The sequence below is a fragment of the Oncorhynchus nerka genome, linkage group LG11 (assembly GCF_034236695.1).
Source record: "Oncorhynchus nerka isolate Pitt River linkage group LG11, Oner_Uvic_2.0, whole genome shotgun sequence".
NCBI lineage: Eukaryota > Metazoa > Chordata > Actinopteri > Salmoniformes > Salmonidae > Oncorhynchus > Oncorhynchus nerka.
In genome coordinates, this window is record NC_088406.1 from 35,785,487 (window position 1) to 35,798,057 (window position 12,571).

The following is a 12,571-nucleotide window of genomic DNA, read 5'->3' on the forward strand; positions in this document are numbered from 1 at the left end:
AAGACGACTTTTGAGTAGCAAGTGTTGATAATGGGATATGATAAAGGGTGAGTCGGTCAAGGATCGATGCAGACAAGGTGGTAGATTGTACGACAAGCGACAGGTTTATTTCAAAGTGGAGATATCTGGTACAGCGTATATACGGGCCCCTCTGTTAGCTCATCAGAGACTAGCAAAAAAGACACTAGCTAACAATGGGTACAAGCTTCATATACAGAACAGAAAGTAGGTTGATATCTAGGAGATCGGATCTTCGGATTGGATCAGGCTGGGGTGTAGTCATCCGGCATTGGCTCTGTTGTCTGTCCGTCATCGTAGAATCCTGCCATGCCTGTTCTTGGTCGTCACACCATGTTCAGCTGAAAAGGAGATTTGGTGTGTGCGCTATCCTCAGTCATACAATGTTCGGCTGGGAGGGAAATTATGTGTGTGTGCTTAGTTTGTCTCTAAGTCTGGGCTTTCTGCCAATCTGTGGGTGTCTTATCTGGGTGTCCTCGGCAGCTATGTGTGTACTGTATGTGCGTCGTCCCTGTCTTCTGGGGTCAGTGTGTAAGAGCGTATGCGTCCCTATCTTCAGGGAGTTGTGGCCGAACTGCCGGCTAGCACCTGTGGCTAGGAGTATCCTGTTGTGACAGTGTTCTGGATGATTACAGTGAGTGTGTGTGTGAGAGATATCCTGTATGGGGCCCAACCTGTTTTACTATGTGTCTCAGCTATAGTAGTGTAATGTCACCTACATAGGAATTAGCAGTAATGTAATGTCACCTACATAGGAATTAGCAGTCCTCTACAAATCCCTCTCTTCACGTCTCCCCAGAGATGTGACACAACCTAACTAGATTCTGATACAAAAGAAAACTTTTCCCAAAGGGGCTATGAAAAAGGCACAACATTAAAAAGAAATGGATGTATATGTATTACCACCATGTTCTCCTCTCAATCCCACTATGTACTAAGTTGGCTACCAGCCACCTAGGAACTTACAACCCTCATTTAACAGAGCGGAGAACAACAGCTCTAAATGAAAGTAAAAATGATATTCTACATAGGCCAACTATTTCCAGCCGGAAAAGTTGTGATACCCTCTCTTCACATCTCCAAAGAGATGTGACACTCTCTAAAGGGTATTCTCCACCTCATCCTCAAACTCTGGCAGGTCATTAGCAAGCAGAGGATACATCTGGGAAGGGGAGGCAGGGTCAATAGCTTTAGAGATAACTCTAGTAGTAAGGGACCGGATACATGGAATGCAACAGCATCCACAGAGAACTAAGATGGCAGCAAACACTGAAATGGAGACTAAAATGGAGGAAACCAGGGTTTTATATTTACCAAACGCACTCATCCAGGAGTCCCACATCGAGGAATCTATCCCAGAATGAGATTTCATTTTACCATTAAGCGGCCGACAAGCTACCATCCGAAGCTGTGTTATTGGGGATGAAAGTACAACACTGGTCACCAAACATAGAGCAAACTCCGCCCTTCTCAGAGAGTAACATATCAATGGCAATACGATTTTGGAAAGCCATCAGGCTGGTTGCAGCCAGTTGACCATGTACAGCTTCAAAACCCTGCTGAGTCCAATTGCCTAGCCTTTGGATGTTGTAATGTATGTAATTAATACGATCAACATTTTTGTTTACTGTACACCACCAACAGAGGGATGATTCAAATCCTGCAGCTACCTGATCTATTAACTTATACTCATCAGGCACTCCCCTGGGGACTCCAATAGCGTCTATGTAGGTGGGGTCTCCACTAGATGGGGTGGTGGCTCGCCTGGCACGTCCCCAATATCCGGGGTTTACTCCCTGGATCCGCAGGACGAGGTCCTCGGCTCCTATAGGGTAGATAGAAACAGGCAACAAGAGAGTAACAAGTGCACAGCGTCCAGTACTGTTGGAAGGTAACTTATCAAACAGGACAGTACTACCACACCACCACCACACATCTGCTCTGGATTTTGGCGTAAAACTACCCTTAATATTAACTGTATCCAGACACCAATCTGCAGGAACCCATCCCACTTTAGTTCCTCCTCCCGTCATATTGACACAAGTAAAATTTGCCCTTGCTACCTGGTTGGAAAACACTGGTTTCCTATCGGTGAATTTAGACACCATCCCAGGCAGTACAATTATCTCTGGGGTTATCAGTTGTCATAAGTGGGATTAGGCATGCTCGAGTCACCACTGCTGGGACAATTCGAAGCAATGGACGAGCTCCCATGCACACCACACAACTCTGTCTGGTGGTATTTGCAGCTTCCTCTGTCAACAGTAGCCAATTATTGGAAAAACCTGAGACCCCTGTGGCTGTCAATATTACATCATCCGGACTTTTAAGCCTGGATATTGTCTCCACCGGGCCAAACAGTGAGAATATAGGTGACCCTTTTACGGGTGCGTTCATGTCATTCCTTACTGTAACCGAAGACGGTTTAGGATTCTTAGTCAAACAAATTCGCCACAGCCAATATCTGGTCCCGGAATTCCATGGGGCCAGTATGAAATCATAACACATTAAAGGCTGGTCCCCTGGTCTAACGGTAAGTTTCAGTCCCGTTTTTGTCTTAGTTAAAGTCAGTCGCTTCCGCCATTCCAATGCCCTCTTGTTTGTCGTCCAGTCTTCCCACCCATTAATTGTCTCCCCCACTAAATTCTTCCAAGACCAATCGCAAACCTTTCCTAATGTCATATACCAGACATATCCAGCAGCCCAGAGGGCACTGGTTCCTACCCCGTTCCTAGGGCCCCCTAAGGTCCCCCAATGGATGTCAATGATACTAGTTGCATTGAAGGGCACACAAACAGTCGTACTGCGCACGTCGTTGGCCCTGCAATCAGTTGTAGGGGTGGTGGAGCGTTTCGTGTGCAAATGATTGGTCAGTTCTATATGTGTCATGGATGTGGTCAGGTTGGGTGACCCATTAGAGGGTCCTATGTCTGCTTGTAATGTAGGTGTATGATGCTCTAAAACCCACAGGAGAATCCCCATGGAAACTCCTGTGACCATTATAAAAATAACAAACACGGGGCCCGATATTCCCAATCTCTTCCAGGGATAGCCCCTATCTCTGGAAGGCCGGTTAGTTGGTGAGCTGGGGAGTTGCTCCCACATCCTTACCAACTAAGGGTTCTGTGGTTGGAATCAAATTTAGGTCGCTCAAATCGACCCTGACTTCAGTCAAAGTTCTGGAAGGAGTCGGTGCTGGTGTACAATGAGTCAAGTGGTGCCAAGGTGCGCCCGATTTACCTTTGACCTGGACTGAGTGTGAAGTAACCTCCTTCACTTCGTACGGTCCAGTCCACCTGGGATCCGCCCACTTTCTTTTGTGGACCTTGATCCTTACCCAATCGCCGACCTTTACCCTTGGCTGCTCTGGATCTCCCGTCAGCTCCCCCTCATGGACTCTGTGTATCTGTTTGGAGAGAGCTGCAGACAGTTCCGTCAATTTTCTCACATAGTCAGTCATACCTATCTGGTGTACATCAAGAGGGGGCATATGACCTCCCTCTCTTGGTGGACCTGGCATTACTCTTCCTGTCATTATCTCGTGGGGTGAAAGATGAGTCCCTGCCCCTGGTGATGACCTCATGGCCATCAACGCCAGTGGCAGGGCCTCCACCCATGTCAGTTTTGTACCAGCACACACTTTGGCTATCTTACACTTAAGAGATTGGTTGCAGCGCTCCACAAGGCCTTGGGCCTGCGGCTTATACACGGAACCAAACTTGTGTATAATGCCGAACCTCTCCTCCACCTGTCTCAGGTGTTTGTTTGCGAAGTGGGACCCATTGTCGCTTCGGATTTGTCTAGGGACCCCATATCTAGGTATTAGTTCTGACTGCAGCCACTTAATGACCGTCTTCCCATCCTCCTTAGCTGTTGGAATTGCTTCTACCCATCTAGAGAATCTGTCTACCATCACTAGCAAATATCTCTTCCAGTACTTTACATGGTCCTCTCCCATGTCGGTATAGTCTATACTGATGTCTTGGAAACATGCGTTTGGCACCGGGTAGGCTCCCATTGGGGTTTGGTAAGGCTTCTTTGGGTTGTAGCTCCCACATATGTTGCATTCGTCACAGAATAGATCTGTCATGTCCTTCATGTGGGGTGCCACCATATGTACGAAACCTTCTGGAGAGTCCTGAGTTTTCCTTCGTGGGTGAGTCTGTGGGCTTCCCTTATCAGTTCTGGACAGAGATTTGCTGGAGCCACCAGTCGGCCATCATGGCATCTCCATATTCCGTCTGGTCCTTTAGAGCCTCCCTTCTGTGTCCAAACCAAATGTTCATAAGGGCCTGCCTCTTCCTGTAGTTCTAGTATGTGTTGGTTTGTCAGTTCAGTCCTTGCTGGTTCTATCCTGAGCACCATCTGTCGGGGGCTGTAGCCTCCTGCGGTCTTGGCTGCCAAGTCTGCGGCATCATTTCCATGATTGATTCTGCTGGTCAGTTTTTGGTGGCCTCTGCATTTCATTATGGCCACTGTCTTTGGTAAGGATACGGCATGTATCAGACGTTCCATCTGGGCTCTGTGCTTAATGGGTAGGTTACCTGTGGTGGTAAAGTTGCGCCTAACCCATTGTGGTCCATCTATGTGCACGGCTCCGTGTGCGTATGCCGAGTCCGTGTAAATGTTTACAGTTTTACCTTCGGCTTTCTCTAGAGCTTGAGTCAGACCCACAATTTCCGCAAGTTGTGCTGATGCTGGCTGGGGGACAATTCCTGATTCCAACGTGACATGTGTTTTGTCATGCAGCTGTTGTACGACTGCATAGGCAGCTATGTTTCCTGTGTCTCCCTTGTAGCAACATCCGTCTGTGTACAGCCATAGGTCTGGTGATGTCAATGGTTCATTTTCCAGGTCTGGTCTCAATTTGAGCTCTTGTGCTGCCCTCTTTTGGCAGGAGTGTGCTAGGCCCTCCTCTGTGTTGAGGGCATCTGCCATGTTCTTGTCGGTGTTCACAAAGGTGATGTGTGACTGGGTGCATTTGTTCTGGATTTTGTTTTTTCTGTCTGCACTGAAAGTGAATTCTTTGCTGATGAGGTATGCTGCCACCCCATGGTGGGTGTGTATTTGCATCTTGTGGCACATTACCAGGTGTGCTGTCTTCTCAATAGCCTTGGCTACCGCTGCTACGTATCTGGAACAGGTGGTCTGTCCTGTTTCAATGTGGTCCAGTTTTGAAGAGTGGTACATAAGTACTCTTCTCTCCCCCTCATGTTTCTGAAAAAGGACGGCTGATGCAAAGCCTTCCTTCTCAGAAACATCCAAGTGAAATGTCTTTGTGTAGTCTGGTGCAGTGAGGGCAGCCGCAACAGACAGGTCAGTTTTCAATAGGCCAAACGCCTTTGAAGCTTCAGGAGTCCATGTCAGTGAGGCCTGTAGGTTTCTTGGGCCTACTTCCCGAACAATTTCTCTCAGGGGTTCAGTTCTTTCAGTATAGTCCGGAATGTGAGTACGGCTGTACCCCGTCAACCCCAAGAATGAGAGCATTCCTGAGACCGTAATGGGTCTGGGGTGGTGTAAAATTGAGTCACGGTGTGATTTTGAGAGGCCTGCCCCCTCGCTTGAGATTTCCCTTCCCAGGAACAGAACGGTTCGTCTGCATGATTGGACTTTTGACATCTTGACTTTGTAGCCTTTGACCGCCAGAAAGTCTAACAGGGTTTTAGTCATTTCTAGACAGAGGTCTGAGGTGGGAGCCCCCAGCAACAGGTCGTCTACGTATTGTATGAGTATCACTCCATCTGGGATTTTCAGTTCCGCCAGATGAGTCTTCAGAATATGATTGAAAATTCCAGGGGAAGAAGTGTAGCCTTGGGGAAGTACGGAATAAGTAAATGGCTGATTCTCGTAGGTAAAGGCAAACAGCGGCTGGGAAACCTCATCCAATGGGATGCTGAAAAAGGCATTGGCCAAGTCCACCACGGTGAAATACTGATGATTTGGTGACAGGTTGCTCAGAGTGATGTGTGGGTCGGGAACTGGGAGATCGATAGGTGTGGTAACTTCATTTACCGCTCGGAAATCCTGTACCATCCGGTATGTTTCTCCATCTGCCTTCAGAACCGGCAGTATGGGGGTGTTCCAGGGTGATAAAGTCCTGTATATGCACCCAGCTCCCAGGAGGCCTTCGATAGTGGGTCTGATCCCCTCTGTCTGTTCATGCTTCAGTCGATATTGGTTTCGAAATATTGGTACTTGTTCCAGATTGGTTAGGGTAATGCGCACTGGTTGGACCTGTAACTTTCCGACGTCAAATGGCGTGGTTGTCCATATTGCCTTGTCTATGGAATCCAAGACAGCAGGGGAGGAAGGGTGATCAGAGTAGGGTTTTCCGTGGTGCCTGGGGAGAGTGAGACGCTCAGGCTGGCACCGTTCTTCCGTGTCCACCATAGTCAGACGCCACATATTTTCGGTGGTTGCTTTCAACAGGCCAGGCATATGAGTCGCTTCCCAAATGAGTTGAGGCCCTTTTTATCATTGGACCCAGACTTCGGGCCTCATGTCCATTCCCTACTGCGAGGGTCACGTGTGGAGAAGAGTCGGGTCCCAGTTGATACCAAGGTTTAATATGGTGTGGGAGTATGACTGGGGCTGCCACCCCCTCTGGGCCGCACACAATGGTGAGGCACCGTATGTCTGGGGTAAGATGCATCATGTTTTCATCCCAGTCTTGAGTATAAGGCGTGTCTTCGTCGTCAGTGACGTTGAGGGTGCAGTGCAACTCTGCCTGTGGTGTCTTGTATGGATGAAAGGTGTATATTAGCTTCCTCCATTGGTTAAATTGAAATTGGATGGCAGGAGTTCCAGGTCCAGTTGGTAGGCATTTGAGCCAGTAAACCTCCTGTGTGGTAGATAGAGCAGGTGCGGGCAGAATTGGGAGCATCAGGATTCGGGCCCTTGGCGGTGGATCGAGCGAAACCTCCACACCTGATTCAGTTGGGTAGATTGCGCATCCTAATTTACAGAGTAGGTCTCGACCTAGTAGGTTGATTGGGCAATTTGGACAATATAGGAATTGGTGTTTCAAACTGGAAGGGCCCCACTGGAATAATAGTGGAGTGGTTTTGTATTGATCTTCAGGATTTCCTGAAACCCCCACCACCTTTACCTTGTCTGAAGAGAGGGGTTGATGAGAATTGATGGTGGAGTATGTGCATCCAGTGTCTACAAGGAACCTGTGGGTGACCCCTTGTACTACACATGTAATAGTGGGTTCCGTGTGGACAGGGAATTGTTGGCCATCTAACCCGACTGGTGGTGGTGGGCAGCCTCATTCCCATGGGGGGTATCCCTCGGACATCCCCTGGAAGGTGGGACCGGTAGGAGGCGCTGTATTGTAGGCTGGTTGATATCCCTGGGCAGGGGCTGGTGGATATCCCTGGTATCTTGGGGCCCCTCTTCCCCGTTGTCCACCTCTCCTCCCCCTGTTTGCCAAGTATGCCTGGCGCTGCTGTGAGAGGGGGAGCGGGGCAAACCCTGGCATAATGCCCTTCTTGGTTACAGTTGTAGCAATTTCTACTAGCTTTCGGTGGTCCCCCCCCATGTCGGTACAGGTGGGTTGGAAAATCCAGGCTGGGTGTAACCCGCATATCCGTAGTTGGCTCCTGGATTTGGAGGGGCGGCGTATACGACCGGTGCCTGCGCGAGGGTTGGTGGTGCTGGAGCGGCCACCAACATCTGGTTCATGGTCTGAGTCACAATCTTAGCTATATCAGTGGGTTCCTCCGCCACCATTTGCTTTTTAGGCTTAGCAGTCTTTTGGGCCTCATTCAATTGTAATTTGAGCAACTGGAGTTGCAGCGACTGAACTTGTGAATCAGCCGTGCCTTTGTCTTTGTTGTATTGAGAGATGTGATGGTGGACATGGGAGTTGAATTGAGCAGTTGGCAAGGCCATCAACCCCACTGTGGCCCTTAGCTTGCTTTTCACCTCTGTCGGCGTCCCATTCACCACCATCTCCTTCCACATACTTAGAGTGGTTCCGCTCTGGTCATGGGGTTCTATGTGGACTGATCTCCAGGTGGTCTTGGCCCTGTCCAGGTATTGAGCTGCCTGCTCCCCGTCTTCCATGGTGAAAGAGGTGAGGGTTGCATAATTTTTCTCGGTGGGATATGCCCTTCTTAGCTCGCTCCACAGTGCTGCTCTGTATTTCTCAGGTTCTGTTGCTGACCCACATGTTCCCAGTCCTGCTGTGTTTATTAGGGCATTCATGGTCGTGTAGTCGGTTGACCTAGCCAATAAGGCCTTCATGTCCCCCAAGGCAAGCCGGAACCCGGAAGTTAGGGACTGAAGCTGAAGCAGCCAGGCTGAGGCACCCCCATGTAAGCTCGGGAGCTGTTCCATCAGGGTCGTCAAATCTTGCATCTTCCAGGCAACGTATTCCTCTCGGTGCGTTGTGTCGTCCATCCTGAGTGGCATTTGATAAAACCCACGTCGTCTTTGGGCTTCTTCTTCCCTTTCTCTCTTTTGTTGGTCTATGATGCGCTGCGACCGTCTTACTGCCATTTCAACGGGGGTTGCTTTTCCTTTAAAAACACCTTGTATCAGGACTCCTTCACCTGTTTCTTCTGCGACTTCTTCTATGAGTTTAAGTTGGCTTGTTGCCTCCCACATGCCTGCAGCCGTGAGGGGAACGTCTTCCTCTGTCTCCTCTTGTAGTTCCATATCATCTTCCCCCTGTTCTTCCGGGTCACTGAAGGTCATTAAATTTTCTTGTTGTCGGCGGCCACTTGTGAAGTACTCATCAAGAATATCGCTTCTTGGTTCCCCTCTATGTTCTCTGTACACAGTGGATGTGCAGGAGGTGGGGGTACCCCTCCCCTCTAACTTCAAGCTGCTCCCGTTGCCCCATGCTCCATCTATGGATGGATTTCTCGTGTGGCCACTGGGGTGGCGCTGTTCTCGCATAGATCGAGGGGCATGCATGTCAGATGGGCCTGGTGTGCACATTTGTGCACACCCTGGTGTGGAGTAGGCCTGTGGGCCAGGTTTTAATTCTTCACACTCCAGGTGGCCCCCTTTGATCAACGTATCCCCACGGAGTACTCCTTCTTTCACAATGAACACAGGGGCCTGTGTTACTGCGGGCCCGGCCCTTCTCCTTTCTTCAGTATAGGGTGGAGGCAAATTTGTCAGGACTGGGTAAAGCTGTTGGGTTGTTGAGGGCACAGGTGTTGGTGGGGCAGAGGGAGATGGGTTTGGCGCCATCTCCTGGTGGTGGCTTGTCTGTGCATCTGCCCCTTGTGAGGGAATGGCCAGGGCAGAGGGAGATGGATTTGGCGCCATCTCCTGGTGGTGGCTCGTCTGTGCATCTGCCCCTTGTGAGGGAATGGCCACCCCCATCATTTCAGGATTTTTGTTCAGTATTGCTCTCCGCGCTTCTTCAATGGCCCAAGTTCCTATCTTTAGTTCCGTTTCTGCTCTTTCTCTCTGTTTGGTCCCTTGGCTTTTAAATACATGGCCCTTGTTTCTTTCTACTTCCATGTCTCTTGTCTCCTGCAACGTCTCTCTCAATCCACATTCCATTGTTTTCAGCTGGGCTATGGTTGGCAGCCCCCCTCCTAGATAACCTGCTTGAGTCCATTTTAACTTTAATCCCTCCCAAACCTTCTTTATAGACTTCCATTGTTCCTTTCCCCCTGATCTATATTCCATCTTTTTGTCTAGGAACTCATTAAATTTCAGCTTAGGAGTATGGGGAGTCGCCATTGTGAATTTACTTTAATCGGAATTCAATTTAAATCAATTGGAATTTAATCGGATTTTTAATCGTGATTCTCAGAGACTATCTGAATATAATTAGCATATACTTCGCCCGACGTTGATTAATACCTACGATGTATTCGAGGAGACGCTATAGCTCGTATTCTGCCTTATCTCAGAGCTTCTCCTTAGTATATTTTAGTTAGAGAAAAAGAATGGGTTGGTGTAGCAATTGTGGAGCGCGCAACCAAAAGGATCAAATTGACTATTTAGTCCCAATATTGAATATTACATTCAGATCTTGTTTCAATTATACATCAGTCATTTAGTTCCTGATTATGCATTTAACACAGAAGTCATAGGTGCATATAACATAGAAGTTTCGGATTTAACAAATAACCCCTTATTGAATTCTCTCTCTCTCTCTCTATCTAACCACCAACAATCTTAATGGAAACAATTACAAGCACATTGCATTTTAATATAAACAGTTACAAATAGACAAAACAAGACAAAACAACACGTTATATCTCTGACCCCTGAAAGCCGATCCTTATCAGCGAATCTCTTATCAGACTGGCCTAGACCGGGCCACAGGACAAAATTACAATTTGTCCCCCTCGGCGCCAGGTTTAATGAATAGTAGTTAACTATCCCCTTACTGATTTCTATTCCTGATCCATATCGAGCTGACCCCTATCAGAGTTTATTACACGATGTCCGACCCCTATCAGAGAATCTCTTATCAGACTGGCCTAGACCGGGCCACAGGACAAAATTACAATTTGTCCCCCTCGGCGCCAGGTTTAATGAATAGTAGTTAACTATCCCCTACTGATCTCTATTCCTGACCCTATCAGAGAACTATCCTAGGCCTTTTTGTCCCCCTCGGCGCCAAATGAATGATCTCTCATCATTGAAAGCCTTTATCAGACTGTGCTGACCCCTACTGATATCTCATCAATGATTTAGATCACCCGGTCGTCACCGGTTTGTCACCACATATATTCACTTTACTGTACTTTCAACTTGTCAGCAAATTATAAATTTACACAAGAATTCATACTCACTCGGTAATACTGATCAAAATTTAGGCAGACTATACGACAATATGCAAAGTTTGATTTAACAGGTTTTGCTTACCTTGTTTGTGGTGCACCGTGAGATCAGTTTCCCGAGTTGAGCAGAATTGTTGTCCTCCCCTGAATTCCTTCACCCCTGTCCTCCGTGAATCGTCCTTTTGGATCGTTATTTAACCATCCTCTGCTACCATTTCTGTTGATAATGGGATATGATAAAGGGTGAGTCGGTCAAGGATCGATGCAGACAAGGTGGTAGATTGTACGATCAAAGTGGAGATATCTGGTACAGCGTATATACGGGCCCCTCTGTTAGCTCATCAGAGACTAGCAAAAAAGACACTAGCTAACAATGGGTACAAGCTTCATATACAGAACAGAAAGTAGGTTGATATCTAGGAGATCAGATCTTCGGATTGGATCAGGCTGGGGTGTAGTCATCCGGCATTGGCTCTGTTGTCTGTCCGTCATCGTAGAATCCTGCCATGCCTGTTCTTGGTCGTCACACCATGTTCAGCTGAAAAGGAATTTGGTGTGTGCGCTATCAGTCATACAATGTTCGGCTGGGAGGAACTGTGTGTGCTTAGTTTGTCTCTAAGAATCTGTGGGTGTCTTATCTGGGTGTCCTCGGCAGCTATGTGTGTACTGTATGTGCGTCGTCCCTGTCTTCTGGGGTCAGTGTGTAAGAGCGTACCATCTTCAGGGGAGTTGTGGCCGAACTGGGCTAGCACCTGTGGCTAGGAGTATCCTGTTGTGACAGTGTTCTGGATGATTACAGTGAGTGTGTGTGTGAGAGATATCCTGTATGGGGCCCAACCTGCTTTACTATGTGTCTCAGCTATAGTAGTGTAATGTCACCTACATAGGAATTAGCAGTAATGTAATGTCACCTACATAGGAATTAGCAGTCCTCTACACAAGACATGTATAAAAGCAACAGATACCATTAATAAGAAGGGTCTAGAAGAGTCTTTGCTATCGAGTGGCTTGGACAAAGCAAGCCTCATACAATTGTGGAGGACTTAATTCTTCCTGCTGCAGCGGTTATGGCTGTGACAATGCTGGGGGAAAAGACCAAAAACACTATACAGACAATGCCTTCATCAAACAACACTGTTTCATGACGCATCAGTGACATGGCAAGAGATGTTTTGAGCTCATCAAGCCAGTAAATTCTATGCGTTACAAAAACAGACACAGCTCCTGGTATATGTCCATTATGTTTATGGGGGGTCAATTAAGGAAGACCTCCTGCAAACCAGTACAACAGGAGAGGATATTTTTAAAGTACTGGACAGCTTTGTGACATCAAATGGACTTTGGTGGTCAAGATGTGGATCTGTACTGATGGCGCAAAAACCATGACAGGGAGACAGGGAGTGGTAACTGTGCAAGGTTGTCCCAGGGCACACTGCATCCACCGAGAAGCTCTTGCTGCCAAGGGAATGCCTGACAGTTTGAAAGACTGGACACTACAGTGAAAATGGTTAACTTTGTTAAAGCAAAGCCCCTGAACTCTCGTATTTCCTACACTATGCAATAGGGCATCCTACAGAAGTGCCAAAAGTTTGACTTTTTTAATTGAGAGACTGTTTTCTTTTACCATAATTTTCACTTGTCTGACCACTTCAATGATGACGAGATTCTCACACAACTGGCCTATCTGGGATATGTTTTTTTCTCGCCTTAATGATCTGAATCTAGGATTACAGGGACTCTCCACAACTATATTCAATGTGCGCGACAAAATTGTGGCTGGTCCTATAAGATCT

General features: G+C 47.7%; 1 protein-coding gene and 1 long non-coding RNA gene across 2 annotated transcripts in view; one reads left to right on the forward strand and one right to left on the reverse strand.

The window, feature by feature from the left end:
• The window catches only part of LOC115137768 (dynein heavy chain domain-containing protein 1), a 65,744-nt gene that overhangs the window by 46,930 nt on the left and 6,243 nt on the right, over nt 1–12,571 (forward strand). The gene's annotated exons all lie outside the window — the stretch shown is intronic.
• Nucleotides 81–1,066, reverse strand: LOC135573968 (uncharacterized). Its single transcript, XR_010465047.1, has 2 exons — nt 766–1,066; nt 81–733 (listed from the first exon to the last, which is right to left on the reverse strand). It is a non-coding gene; the product is annotated as an uncharacterized LOC135573968 (long non-coding RNA).